This window comes from Corvus moneduloides, chromosome Z (assembly GCF_009650955.1).
Source record: "Corvus moneduloides isolate bCorMon1 chromosome Z, bCorMon1.pri, whole genome shotgun sequence".
Classification (NCBI taxonomy): Eukaryota; Metazoa; Chordata; class Aves; order Passeriformes; family Corvidae; genus Corvus; species Corvus moneduloides.
Window position 1 is genome coordinate 22,762,125 of NC_045511.1, and position 5,764 is coordinate 22,767,888.

General features: G+C 44.8%; 1 long non-coding RNA gene across 1 annotated transcript; it reads right to left on the reverse strand.

Moving 5' to 3' along the window:
• Nucleotides 1-2,052: 2,052 nt before the first annotated feature.
• Nucleotides 2,053-5,171, reverse strand: LOC116438213. Its single transcript, XR_004237630.1, has 3 exons — nt 5,059-5,171; nt 4,648-4,709; nt 2,053-3,333 (listed from the first exon to the last, which is right to left on the reverse strand). It is a non-coding gene; the product is annotated as an uncharacterized LOC116438213 (long non-coding RNA).
• Between the last annotated feature and the right edge of the window lie 593 nt (nt 5,172-5,764).

A 5,764-nucleotide genomic window follows, 5' to 3' on the forward strand; every position in this document is an offset into this window, starting at 1 on the left:
CAGCATCCATGCTGCACACTGTTGTTTGGATTAATTTAGTGCTGGTGAGTGGTGTCTGGCTGACAGCGGTGGGGATGAGGGACAATTCATCACCTGGACGGTTTTGACGCCGCTGCTCCCTCTCCCCACAGCTGCCGCCTGTGGGCACCACGCTGGGAAACAAGAGCATAACTCGGCCCCTTCTCCACCCAGCCCCCAGCCCCTTGGCGACAGACACCAGCGTGGACAGCAATTAAACCATTCCTGCTGCAGACAGGCACCAGAAACCCTCCAAAAATGACCACAGGTCCTGAATAGAACAGTGGCACAGGCAGCACAGACCTTGAAGAAGAAGTGACCATAGCCTGCTGCATATTCTGCTATTGATCACAAAATCATGGAATTATTAAGGTTGGAAAAGCCCTCTAAGATCACCAAGTCCAACCATTAACTCAGCACCACAGTTTTCGCCGTTAAACAATATCCCAAAATCCCACATCCATGGGCTCTGTGCAATGCCCCCTGGTGGAGTTCTGGTATTAGGAATGGTCAGTACCTGTGGAATTATTTAAGTGACATTCTGGCACTGGTTTCTAAACAAAAGATACCCATCCCTACTCCAGATGCCTGCCTTCCAAAAAAAGTTTTATCTAGGTGACCTAACTGTATACAGCAGAGGCTGTAGAGGACCTGTGAGATTTTGGGATTAAGGTTGTTTCTTCCTTCCTCGTCCATTTGTCCCAATACTGATATTCCAAAGCAGTGAAAGTATCATCTAGCACATCAGCACAGCTGAGCATGCATAAGATTTTATTTGGAAATTTAATTATAAGTATTATAGAATTGTAGAATGACTTGGGTTGGAAAAGCTCTCTGAGATTATTGAGTCCAACCCAACCCTGCCAAGGCCACCACTAACCCTTTTCCCCAGATGCCACATCTACATGGGTTTTAAACCCCTCTAGGGATGGGGGCTCCACTACTGCCCTTGGCAGCCTTTTCCAGGGCTGGGCAGCCATTTCAGTGAAGAAATCTCCCCTAATATCCAATCTAAACCTCTCCTGGTGCAGTTTGAAGCAAATTTCCAAGCCAAATTACAGAGGCATGGAAATTTGGTCACTACAGTTCGGACTGTCAGAACAGACCTTGGTGGTGTTTGGGCTTCAGTCAGTTTCCAGGCACAGCTTGCATTTAGGGATCCCTCCAGGAAAATATTTTGGACAAGTCAGCCCTGCATTGGATGATGAGATCAAGAGCATGGAAGCAGGCCATACCATGACAGTGAGCTGCAGAGCCAGCAAGGAAGGTCAGATACCCTTATTATATGGTCATTTATTAAACACTGGGGGCTATGGATAAAGAAGTATGGGCATGCTGATGTGTCCACCAGATTCTGGCACCCACTGGCCTGACACACTGCAGAAGATGAACCTACCCTGCAGCAAATACCTTCATGTTATTATCTTGACTGTGTGAATTTTGGGGCGGGTACTATATCTTACAGGGAGCACATGCTGCATCTGGCACAAGGGTATGCTAATCTCAGCTGGAAACTGGAGATGTTATAATAACGTAGAAGTAAATTAGCAGAATATATCAAAGTATTCTTGGAAAAGGCTGGAGAATAAGTATAAATGTTCCTGAAAACACAATGACAAGTTTCCTTTCTGACAATGTTTCTCACTCAGGTTAAGGTGTAGAAAATAAATAAAAATTCAGAGGAGAAGATAAAGAGGTACATTTGAGACCACTACCCTCAGGGAGCCTGAGGGCAGGGGAGGTCTCTTGGGGCAGGGGAAGGTGCTGGGAGCCTTCTGGATGCCCCAAAGACAGAGAGCTGGGTATCACCAAGGCTGGGGGCTGTGGGAGGCAAGGCTTGGCATGACTGAAGCAGATGCTCTCTAAAGCATGGGGAGATAACAACCCACTTCTCTTTTGCTGTGCAGACACACCCAAGGAGTCCAGCACTGCCCCAATGTGCACAGGCAAACAAAACACATCCAACTTCCACGACTGTACAAGTGGGACTGTTTTAATGCCACAGCTCATGTAAATAAAATCCTTTTACTGTGAATCTTAATTAAGGGAATGATTGTTTCTGGCCATCGCTTGAAAGGCAAACGTTTTAATTGGTTCTGATGTCTTTTCCTGAGAAAGCTTCTTTTCCCCAGAAGCCATCTATCCCAGGGCAATTGCTTTTCATTGCTGCCTGTCCTGTAAGGCTCCAGCAGTGGTGGAGAAAGGAACTGGTTTAAAGGGCTATCGAGTGAAACGTGCACATGAGTTAAAGAGCAGGAGCCGTTTAAGATCCCAAAGTGTCATTAGCAGTAACATGTCACATAAAATGAGGTGCGGATTTCCATTTTCATTTGAACTTCAGGTGTTTAGTAATCCAGAAGCTTTATTTAAGGACTGACCTTTAACCTGGCCTGTCATTCCAATTGCAAGGAGTTGATGGCCACTGGGAATCAATGGGCAGCATGAAGGTCACTTACTAGAAAAACTGTGGCTATCAATGTGTCAGTTCCAATGAAGTATTATAACAAAGCAGGCAAAGAGCCTATCTGGGTCTACAAGGCACCAGCTTGCTCTCAGGCTGCCTCTCCACTTTCAGCTATTCTGTAAACACAAATAGGAATAAGCTGTTATTTAATGATATGTGTTTCTGAAGGCCTGTGCTGTTTTCAGTTCTGTGAGTGGCACAAGAAAGGGGTGGTTAGAAATCCAGCACTGACCGATCCTGATGCTAGCAGAAATCCCCTTATTCCTCCACACAAAGCACTGCAGCTGAGCCAGTGGTGGGGCCACTGGTCCAGTGAGACCTGGATAACCCCTACTGCCACAGCCATGCTGTGCCATGGCCACAAAACCATAGAAAGGTTTGGGTTGGATGGATCTTCCAACCAAAGCTCATCCAGTTCCGCCCATGGGTAGCAACCCCTTCCACTATCCCGGGTTGCTCCAAGCCCTGTCCAACCTGGCCTTGGACACTGCCAGGGATCCAGGGGCAGCCACAGCTGCTCTGGGGCACCCTGTGCCAGTGTTTTACCACCGTCGTTGTGAAAAGCTTCTTTCTTTTATCTCATCTAAACCGGCCGTCTTTCAGTTTACAACAATCACTGTTGTCCTACCCAATGCAAAATTTTTTCCTTGGTGGTATCCAGGTTTGAATTCAAGCCCTGGACAGGATCCATCTGTTTGCAGGACTTCCAAGGTGGACACAAAGATCAGCCTGTGCACAAAGGAGAGGAAAGACCACTGCTAGGGGAGCACACATGAGTGGGGACAGGGCAAGAGATGCAGAGTGTCGGGATGGTGTAAGGGTCACATTGAACTCAGCACACTTCCCTGGACCTGAAAAGGGAAAAAAAGCCATGGTCAGCCTGATCTGGCCACACTGCTGTGATTAAAATGAATATTTACTCACACAAGGATTTGCTTTGGAGGTTTCCACAGAGTTCCGCATTTGTGTCCTGGCCAAATTCTGTGGTATCTGTGCAGTGAATCTTGTTTGCAATCATGTAAAAACTGGGTTATTTTGATTTCAGCTGAAATCTAAGAACTTTAAGCTTTTAGGAGCAGATCCCCAAGACAAATCAGAACCCAACTCCCACTGTGGACAACCTGCATTGGATGGCCACTCTAGGGTCTGGTCTGGGGAAGAGTGGAGGGCTAAAGCCACACGTGTCTGTCATGGAGGTCAAGTGAGTCCCACCATGAGAGCTGGTAAAGAAAATTCCAGCCAAGGGACAAGAGAGCCAAGGAGCTTGTGGGATGGACACTGCACACACACCCTGCCTCATTCCAATGCCACATGGAGGGCAGATGCAGCCCCTCTCCACATGCCAACTGTTCCTGCACTGGTGAAGATTTTGACTTGTAGGGTCAAAGACAAACATGAGCATTAGCCAAAATCTCTCAATCTCCCACCATGTGTCTTTGTGCTGATTTTCAGCATGGAGCTCTTCTCAGCAATCTGTCTCCAGGGGCTGGGAAATTCCCCCACAGGAAAATTCCTTGGAAAGCCTTTTGAAAGACCTTTCTAATCATTAATAATTACAGTAATTTATTATCAGTCTTTTTGTATTTTTGCAAAGCTTTCAAGATCTTCTCCATCAATTTGTAAGAGTGTTGAGACGTAAACACATTCCCTGAAAATTGTGCAAAGCAGAATTTTAATTGGAGTTTCTTTACTGGTCATAGGAACTGGAAAGAAAGGATCTTTACTTTGTTGAACTTACTGTTTGTGTATTAAATGTCTGTTTAGATCCCTGAACATTCAGATCCTCTGTGTAAAAGCAATAGGAAGTTTATGCCTGTGTGTTATACAGATATGAAACCCTCTGTAAAAGGTCAACTTGACACAAGTTAGTGAATCCCTGAACAAATTCCAAGTTTCAATTTTGAATTAAATATTGATAAACGTGACCAAAAAGTACAACCAGAGGTTGGGCAACAACATGTAGATATAAACTGGAACACGATCGGAGAGAGACGATTAAAGCATTTCTTCCATGGAGACAATACACGCTGTGCAAAAGTGAAAAAATAAAGTACACTTACGTTATAAAGAGGCAGCACAGTTTACTAAAAATGTGATTTTAGTACTGGTGTCCAGTTTAAACACACAGAAAAAGTGGAGTTCAAATACTCATCTGGCCCACCTACCCATTACCCTGCACACCATCAGCTTCCGAGTATTTCAGTCACTGAAGAGAGGAATAGAGCCCCTTTAGGAATTTAAATAGGCGAGTCAGATCATGCATGGAGATAATCTGTCACACAATTATTTATATTTCACAATACTCTTTCAAATTCCCTTGTTTCCTCTCACTTCCAATATTTGTATCCTCTTATTAAGGAAAAGAAAAAGTATTTATCTTACAAAGGGACTGTTTTAAAGCTCTCTACACATACCTATCTAATCCTAGTTACAAATGATCAAGATTAATTCTATTAAGTGGATTTTAAAATGTATTTATTCCCATGCCCTGTCCCCGATTTGCAGATTGAAGTATTGCATGCTAGACACAAAGGTGAACCCTTTTTGCAAACAAACAGAAAGAGCACAGTTCCTACCTCTGGTAGCAAAACCAACTTATTTTGGAGATCCTGAAACAGATCGTGATTGGCGCCTCAGTTTCAGTGGAATTGCATGGAGGGGTATATCCCGTATGATGAGGTCCTGTGTATTTTTTATTTTGCCCTTTTTTCTGGCTCTCATCACGTTGAAAGGTCTCTGCCACCTTCACCTTAGACGCACTTTGCCCAATTTACACAATGACAGTTTCCTCTGTGCACACACAATAACAAACCCACCAACTACAGAGCAAACAAACCAGGAGGGGAAAGTCCTGTGTGCCGAGGACGCTGCTACGCCAAGGCATCAAGATAATCTGGGCTGGTTATTGTTATGGTTATTTTTTCCTTCTATTGGAGCTGGAGATCCCCTAGCAAAGACCTGGAAGCAGCCTGAGTTTCCGTGCAATAAAGCAGCAGTGAGAAAAGCTCAGAGTAATTAAGTGGCTGACGCACAGAAGAAACCGTTACAAAGATTTGACTAAATTGCCCATTCATTAGTAGCACGGCATGGAAGGAGAATTACAAATAGACAATAGAGCCTGCAGTAATTCAATCTAACCTTGTACTTACAGAAAACAATGAGATAATGAACAGAAAAATTACCAGGCACATATTGCATTTTGTGGAAGGGAGGAAGAGGGAGGGGGATCGGGTTGGGATTCGGGGGGATGGAGGGGTGGAAGTGGGGGGTGCCGGCGAGAGC